Below are 9,008 nucleotides of genomic sequence, written 5' to 3'. Positions count from 1 at the left end.
AGTAGGGGTTTAAAGAGCATTGGTTAAATCAAAACTTCTGCCTCGCATTCTGAGAGAATGAATCTCTCCAGAGTGTTGTTTACTTGTCTTACAATATTTAAAAGGGAATATTCTCTTGGCTTATACAGCCTTACAAGACAGACAATAACTGTGTTTGGGTCTCTGGATTTTGCCAGTTTATAGGGGCCAGTGGGTTTGCCTTTATGGTTCATATAAAGCCCATTGTTAATAGAGCTAAACTATGCTTCCCCCTCAACCTCCAGCAGGGTGTTCTGTGCATTTAATAAATATTCGTTGAATTGAATGAATAATTTTTTTTTTTAATGTAAGGGTTTTTGATCACCATTAGGGAGGGAAGAAACAGTGTGGGTAAGTGGACTTCCTAGGTCATTGAGATTTCTGTTTAATTGGGAGTATGAACACTAATTTGGAAGAATCCTTTTTGTAATCTCTCTATCCACAGTCAATGCCATGTTCATAAATAGAGCCCTGTGTTTCATAGGCTGTCCCAGCACAGCAACAGGCTCTGTTCCCAGGCTGAATTCCGAACTTTAAATGACTGTAATGGCCAGTTGGTGGGCTTCAAGTTTCTGCACCCTCCAGGTTGGTCAAGTCCACGCTGTAAATCACAGCTAGCCAGGAGAGTGTCTACCAGCTGGTGCGGGGGAGGAAGCTTGGAAAAAATCCTTTTAGATGTGAAAGTGGCTTTTTCTAAGGAAGATGAATTCACAACCAAACGGGCAATGGATTTTCAGAATGTTATTTACTTACAGGACTTTAAAAACAATTAAGACATTTGGGGCACACATTAAACCACAGATAAATGTGGATTCTCTCCCAGACCATCTATCATCCAAAGCTTTTTATTCCCCCATCTTCCACTCGGGAAGATGAATGTTTCAGACTAGAGTGACATATTTCCTTTCTGTCCGGTTCCTTAGAATGCATTTCAACGTGCTTATTGAAATTTCCCGTGGTGCAATATTTTAGCAAGATTCCCCAAATAGATTTCACTTTCAAGTTGTAAATACTGGAGTGAAGGGATGGCTGTGATTTTTTTTTTCCCCCTTCAAGAGTAAATGCTTCTGCAAGCCAGAAGTCACCTATATAAACATTTCCCATCTGGATGTAAACAAGATTAGCAAGAGAAAAGAGGCAGAGTTGTAGTTTTCCCCCAAGTAATTAAAACATTAAGAATTGAATATGCAAAAAAAGGAAGGGGGCCCCCAGGTGTTGGCGCTCTTTTGGAATGGGGGGGGTTCTGCATGCATATGCCTACCTGCTAAGAACCCATTGTCATCTTTAAGACCCTCATGTTCAAAGATTGCCAAGTTCCTAACAAAAGAAAAGCAGAGCTTATCAGCAGGAATAAAGAGTCTAGGAATCCCCAGAAGTCAGAGAGAGGAAGGGACCTTAGCAGCCTTACAGTCCAATCTTCCGCCCAATGCAAGCATTTATTCTACAAGCCACCCCAACCCCCCAACTAAATAGCATCATCTATATTCAAGAATCCACAAATCAGAATAAAATCAAGACTGTCCTCTCAAGTCATCTAAAAACAAAATCTCCTGGAAAAAAAATATCTTAAAAGAGGATATTCACTGAGCATTGCTTAAACAACCTACTATGTGTGCCAGACTCTATCTGAGTTCTGGGGATTCAAAAAAAAAAAATACCCCTTGTCCTGTGGATGCTTACATACTACTGTAGGAAAACAAGTACAAAGAAAAGTCAATTACAGTCTCTTGTTGTAGCCTTAATTGAGGGGTGGGAGGTAGGGTTGAGCATTAATTACTCTTCATCTAGCCCTGTCTAGACGTTTAGTGATGGCCAGATGAGTTTGGGAAAGTAAGGATCAGGCAACTGACAATGTAGGTAACTTAATGAGGTGAGAAATGCAACTAAAACATGTATTAAGCATCTAATATATTCGAGAGGCCAGGAATCCCAGGACAAAAATCAGTTTTGAATCCAAAGACAAAAATCCCTTCCCTCAAGAGGCATAGATTCTACTATGGGGGAAACTATGCATACAGATAAGTCCATACAAAATATATACATAGAAAATGCAAAGTAATGGGGGGGAGTAACAAAGGGGAAACCAGGATTTCAAACTTATTTAAATAAACATTGAGGATTTTATGATTCTTGGGGGGTTTTTGAATGAAAATAAAAATCATTTAAAGTTGGATTTTTTTTTAAGTTCTATCTGATGTAATTGTGGGGGGGAAAAGAAAATATATATTTTTAAAGTTCCATCTGAGCTCACCAGAGATTTGGTAATCAATATACTCTCCTTTGGATTGTTTTTTATCTGTTCTGGGGGATCTTGGGGGTTTAATGCCCAGCAGTTGATGCTCCCACTTTCCACATTCAGATCAACTCCTTGCCATATTTATTCTGTAAAAGGCACAATGGTGACACGCTACAAATATTGTAATGCAGACAATTCTAAATGGGAGTGCCCGTCAGAGTGTGGGGAAGGGATCATGCTAAAAATTTTGGTTCCAGTCATGCACAGTAGAAATGTTTTCTAAATGAAAAGGGACAAGTTTGAAAAGAATTCACGAGTTTAGTCCACACATGGACAAACAGCCTACAAAATCTTATTCTGAAAAACAAACAAAGCCTACTTTGCATTCCAGGAGAACAAGAAAGCATACAAAAGGGAGAATTCCTCAACTTCTGCCCTGCTAATATTTTTGAAAAGGCCAAAACATTCAAAGACAAAATGAAATTAGGCAAAATCCAGGAGTCATAACTTTCAACCCCAACTTGTGGAGAGAATATAGCAAAAAGGGGATGTGGGGGAGAGGGTCATAAAAGGAAGCAAAATGCATTTTGAGGAAAATGAAAGAATGTGAAGAAATTAAATTAAAATGCATCCTATTATTTTCCAAGTCAGGCATTAGAATCAGAGCAGAAAGGAATCTATCTGACCAAGCTTTTCATTTAACAGATGGGGAAAACTGTGACCCAGAGAGGCAGTGACTTATCCAAGATTACATAAACAGTTGTCAAGGTCAGAATTCAAATCTAGTTCTCTATCCAAGATTGGGATATAGGAAAGTAAAGAATGACAATAACAACAATGAGGACATTTCTATAGTCCATTTATATGATGATTCAGTAGGCATTATATAATTTGATCCCAGATCAACCCAAAGATATGCTGATAAACATTTAACAATCAGATCTCTGAAGGGGGAAATATAATAGTTTTTAAGTTTAATCAGCATTATTAATATTTTCTCCATCACCTTCTCAAGTCTTGCCAGTCAAGAAAATTGTAAATCAATCCTTGATTTTCAAGATCTCTCTGAAAATTTAATAATAAATTCTCATTGAAAAGTTAATATTCAGTTCTTGCTCATATGAGCAGGCTCTAGCACACTCCTGCTAAATGGTCACAACCATAAATGTGCTATTTATTGATATCCTGTTAGGGACCAGACCTGTAATTTCACTGGCATAGAGATGCTTAATGAGGAAGCTTTCTCTACTAATGAAAGTTAGCAACTTCTCTCCAAGATATATACAGTCTTAGAAAGTCACATAGATGATTTTTTCTCAATTTTCTCATTTTTTCAAGTCATTCAATGACTGGCCCAGAGACACGTAGTCTAGATTAGGGGTAAGACTTAAGCCATCTTGGCTCCAAAGGCAGCTTTCTGTTAAAACAGTGACAGAATGAAAAAATGCATAAAAATTCACAGTAGAAAATTTTAAGAAAAGAAAAAAGATAAATTGGGAAGTAATTCATTGTTGGTAGAGTTGTGCACTGATCCAATCACTTCCACAATCTGGAATCATACAAAAAGAGTTATTAGACTGTCTATACCTTTTTTTAACCCAGCAATACCATTAATCCAAAGACGATTAGGGGAAAAGGGAAAGAATTTATGTTTTACAATATTTATAATGGCTCTCTTTATGAAGGCAAAGAACTGGAAATTGCAGGGATAATCATCAATTGGTGAATAGTTGAACAAGTTGTAATATATGATTGTGATGAAATGTTATAAGAAATAATGAGATCAGTGATCTTAGAAAAACATGGAAAGAATTGCATGAAATAATGAAGAGTGAAATGAACAGAACAAAAAAAAATTGTATATAGTAACAGCAATGTTGTCTTAAGAATGACTTTGGGGGAATACGTCATTTTTATTTTTTAATGCCCAAATGACCTATAAAGGATATATAAAGAAAAATACTAACTGCATGGAAAGAACTGATGAATAGAAGCATGTATAGGATAATTTTACACACACACACACATATATATATATATATATATATATATATATATATATATATATATATATACACATAATTAAGCATATATATTTGTATATGTACACACATGTATATACATGTCCATGTAAGAAGGAAGGGGGGGTTGTTGTTCTTATTTTAAAAAGGGTGATCAGAAAAGGTTTTGTGGAGGAGGAGTTTTTGAGTTGTTTTTTAAAACCATAAATAAGAAATTCAATAGGTAAAGAAAATAAGACTATCACCTTTGGAACCATAAAAGTAAACATTGAAGGTAGGAAAGCTCAGGATTTTCTCAAGAAACAAAGCATCCAATTTAGTTGAAGTACATAGAATATGGGTGGGGGTGAGGAGAAGAGAGAGGGGAGGGGGAGGAGAGGGAGGAAGAGGAGAGAAGGAGGGAGGAGAGAGGGATATAATAAGCATAAACCAATAAAGTAAGATGGTGCCAGATTGAGGATGGGCTTGGAATGAGAAGCAAAGAAGTCTGAATTCACTGGCAGCAATAGGCAGCCAGTGAAGATTTTTGAGCAAATGACAAATAGTAAGATCTGAGAGTTGTCTTCAAGCCATTCAAAAGAGCATTCCCTCTTAAATGTTTGGTGTCTGAAGGCAGGTAGAAGTTGTGGAGATGCAGATTTCCCCTCATTATGAGGTTAAATTATCTAACAGTTAGAATTTTACAAAAGTGAAGTAGGCAGTTTTTTTAGAAAGAGGGAAGTCCCCAATCATCACAGATCTTCAAGAGAAGACCAAATGATTTGAGAGAGATGCTCTCTGAGGAATAAATGCTTCCCATTAGACTATATACAATGCTAGGAGTTTCTCTCCCTCCCCCAATTAACCAATGGAATACCAGACTAAGGTAGATATTGGGAAATTTTCCTATAACATCATCAGAGTGTGGACAAACCCTTAATAAATTTAAGGACTTTGGGTCATTGGGTGAAAGGCAATAAATGTCACACAAGAGATATTTTACCATGGGCTGAGAAATTCAAGTCCTTCTTTTTGGGTAGCATTTCAAACCAGCAAATCATTTGGTTAGGGAATCGGTCAAGCAATGGCCAAAATTGGTGAGGAAGAACTTCAGAGAAGGTATTCTTTTTACCTCCTCAGCCCATCCTACCTCCCACTCCTCACTGATTGGGTGATGATCTTGTGAACTTGAAATAGTCATATTTCGTGTTCTCATTCACATCGGGTGGCAGAATCCCCAAAATGTTGGTGATTGATGGTGTCATCTGCATCAGGAGCTGAGAGATACAGAGGACAAACTGGGTCATCTGAAGAAAGGGAGTTTTGAGGAGTGTGACCTTCAAGAAAGAAAAAAAGAATCAGCTATCTAGATCCTAGAAAACACTCTTTCTCAGAGCCAGCAGAGAAATACACCTAAGGGAAACATTTTTAGGACTCAGTAAAGGGTGGAGGCAAGGAGAATCCTGGTAACCAGGAGTCAGGAGTTTCTCTTCAGCCTTTCTCTACACATATACTTTACTATCTTTGTACTTTAAATTTGACTTTATGTTTGTGTATACAAAGGGAGAGTGAATTCCTAGTGTGATACTACTTCTGTAATTACTTTGTAATTACTATTCTTGTTATCCCTTCTCAATAAATACCTTTCCTAAAAACAAATGAAGTCTGTCAGTAGCAAATGGGAATCATTCCAATAGGGGTTTGTGAATATCCCAGCATGTTAGGGTTACCCACAGAATCCTGAAGAAAACAAAAAAGCAGTCACTTGTGAAGATTAACTTTTTAGTGCCAGAGAGGACTGGGGAGAAATCTAGATGGATACTTAGAAGCCTGAGAAGAGTTCATCAATCATGTTGTTGGGATCCAAACTACAAGAATAAGTATAGAGTAGGGAAATGGCCCCCAAATGGGTGTCACATTTGAACTAGTTACCCATCTGGTATCCATCTGAAATTCTCTGGTGCTAGGGAGAGAAGAAACAATTTCATCATATCGATAAAAAGCATGTCCAGGAGCAGCTAGGTGGTGCAGTGGATAGAGCACCAGCCCTGGATTCAGGAGGACCTGAGTTCAAATTTGACCTCAGACACTTAACATTTCCTAGCTGTGTGACCCTGGGCAACTCCAAAGAAAGAAAGAAAGAAAGAAAGAAAGAAAGAAAGAAAGAAAGAAAGAAAGAAAGAAAGAAAGAAAGAAAGAAAGAAAGAAAGAAAGAAAGAAAGAAAGAAAGAAAGAAAGAAAGAAAGAAAGAAAGAAAGAAAGAAAGAAAGGAAAGAAAGAAAGAAAGAAAGAAAGAAAGAAAGAAAGAAAGAAAGAAAGAAAGAAAGGAAGGAAGAGAAGGAAGGAAGGAAGGAAGGAAGGAAGGAAGGAAGGAAGGAAGGAGGAAGGAAGGAAGGAAGGAAGGAAGGAAGAAAGAAAGAAAGAAAGAAAGAAAGAAAGAAAGAAAGAAAAGAAAGAAAGAAAGAAGAAAGAAGAAAAGAAAGAAAGAAAGAAAGAAAGAAGAAAGAAAGAAAGAAAGCATGTCCAACGTGGACTAAAGGTTTTCTATTCCTTCAATATAAGTGGTCAGATAGAAGAGTCACAAATAACCACATCCTGTGAATTAGAGACTGAGGGCTGCAAGTCTAATCTCCTAATTTTACAGAGAAGGGAATTTAGATCTAAGACATTAGTTGATTTATCCAAGGTCACACAAGGATTAAATGTCAGAAGCAAGATTTGAACCTAAGTCCTCTGAATTCTGAATCTAAATTATTTCCGCTGAATCATGTTGCCTCCCCAAGCTGGGTACCTTTCAGTTGCTTCCCCATGAACAGATCACTGGCTAACAGGCAACCTGCCTGGCAGAGTAGGTGTACTCCCATTCTGTAATGACTGGGTCATGCATTCAGGTCTATAATTATCACTGTCAGTTCCTCACTGGTCACTTAAGAAAGTCTGATTGGCTTCAACTGAGCATGTTCGATGTGTTGAAATCACTCACGAATTTGGCGAACACTCAGGCAGGCAAAAAGGCTGTTGAATGTCATGGAAGTCAAACATAATAATAGCCTTTGGGCTTCTTAAGTACTCAACAAATAAATATCATCATGAAGCCTCAGTCAAAGGCTATGAGGTGGAAGAGACTGAAGGCTTGCTCTGGGAATCATCTTGCCCCACTGTGTACTGGCTGAGGGACCATGGCACTCACACTCCAACTCTTAGGTCTGGTGCATGACTCTGGGTGAATAATTTTCCCTCTCTGGTCTTAGTTTCCTGATCTAGTTGGACAGACAGCCTCTGAGATTCTTTCCTCTTCTAGATTGATAATTGATCCCACTTTTTTCCATGAACATATCATCTGATCTATAGAGAATGTTCCTGTGAAATTGGTCCAATCTAAGAACATAAATCTCCTTTCCATTAACAACAGGAAGGTAAAGAGACCAATCACTGGCCAAGTACCTACTATGTGCAGGGTACTGTGTAATCACTTTATAAATATCTCATTTTATCCTCACACCAACCTGAGAGGTAGATGCTGCAATTATGCCCATTTTATCGAAGTGAGGGGGTCACAGACGGAAGTTCTTTCTCAGGACTACATTATTTTCTCAGGATCACACAGCTACTTAGTATCTGAGGCCATATTTGAATTCAGGTCTTCCCTACTCTATCCACTGTGCCAGCAGCTACCTCAATTAACAGTAGATAATTATTTTTCAGCCAAAGTCTCAGATTTGCAGGATTGTAAGAGTTGGAAAACACCCAAAGTCTGCCTAGTCCAACCCATATCCATAAGGAATCCTCCCTAGAACCCACCTGTCTGACAGGTGGTTATCACCCTCCACTTGAAGACATCAAAGAAGGGGAAATCCACCAGCTCTTGGTGCAGCCCTCACCATTTGGGGGCAATGATCATTAGTAAGATGTTTTTTCTGGTGTCCGGCCTCAACTGGCCTCTGTAGCTTCCATCACTGTCTCTGCCCTCTGGGACCAAGCAGAGTGATATTAATCCCTCTCCTACATGACAGTCCCTAGGACACCCAAAGGCAACTATCAGAGCTTGTAAGGATTGGGGGGGGGGAGTGTTCTTTGGATTCTTGTTGGGAAGGACTTATAATGTCAAAGTAAAACTGATCAATAAAATCAAAATAAATAAAATATAGATTTGGTATTTAAAAGATCAATTTTATAACTTCCTATCAAAGATTCTTACCAACAGGCAACGAGAATCAGTGATTGACTTCTGGGTTGAGCTTTAGATGAGAAGGTTTCAATTGCTAACTGACCACACCATCGACTACAGCTTCTCATCCTCTCACCTAGAATCCTGACTACACTAGGGCTTGATTTTCATGCGAGCTCTGCTTTTAACAAGATCTTCGGCAAATCACTTTCCCTTTATGTGCCTCAGTTTCCCCACTCTAGAAATGAGGAAATTGGATTGTCATCTCCACCTTCATTTCTAACCTTCAATACCCTATGTAGGGGACAGCTAGGTGGCGCAGTGGATAGAGCACCAACCTTGAATTCAGGAGGACTGGAGTTTTAAATCTAGTCTCAGACACTTAGCACTTCCTAGCTGTGTGACCCTGGGCAAGTCACTTGACCCAGCCTCAGGGGAAAAAAAATTACTCTATGTAGGATCTAGTCAGATGTGAATATTCCTCCCTCTAGATGGGCAGCTTATTGTCTCCCAGCCTGGGCTACTCTTTTTTGAGATATCTAGGGGACTAAGAGAAAAATCAATATCCTAAAGCCTTCCCTCATGC

Source organism: Sminthopsis crassicaudata, chromosome 4 (genome assembly GCF_048593235.1).
Source record: "Sminthopsis crassicaudata isolate SCR6 chromosome 4, ASM4859323v1, whole genome shotgun sequence".
In the NCBI taxonomy this organism is placed as follows: Eukaryota; Metazoa; Chordata; class Mammalia; order Dasyuromorphia; family Dasyuridae; genus Sminthopsis; species Sminthopsis crassicaudata.
This window is presented reverse-complemented; position numbering follows the sequence as displayed.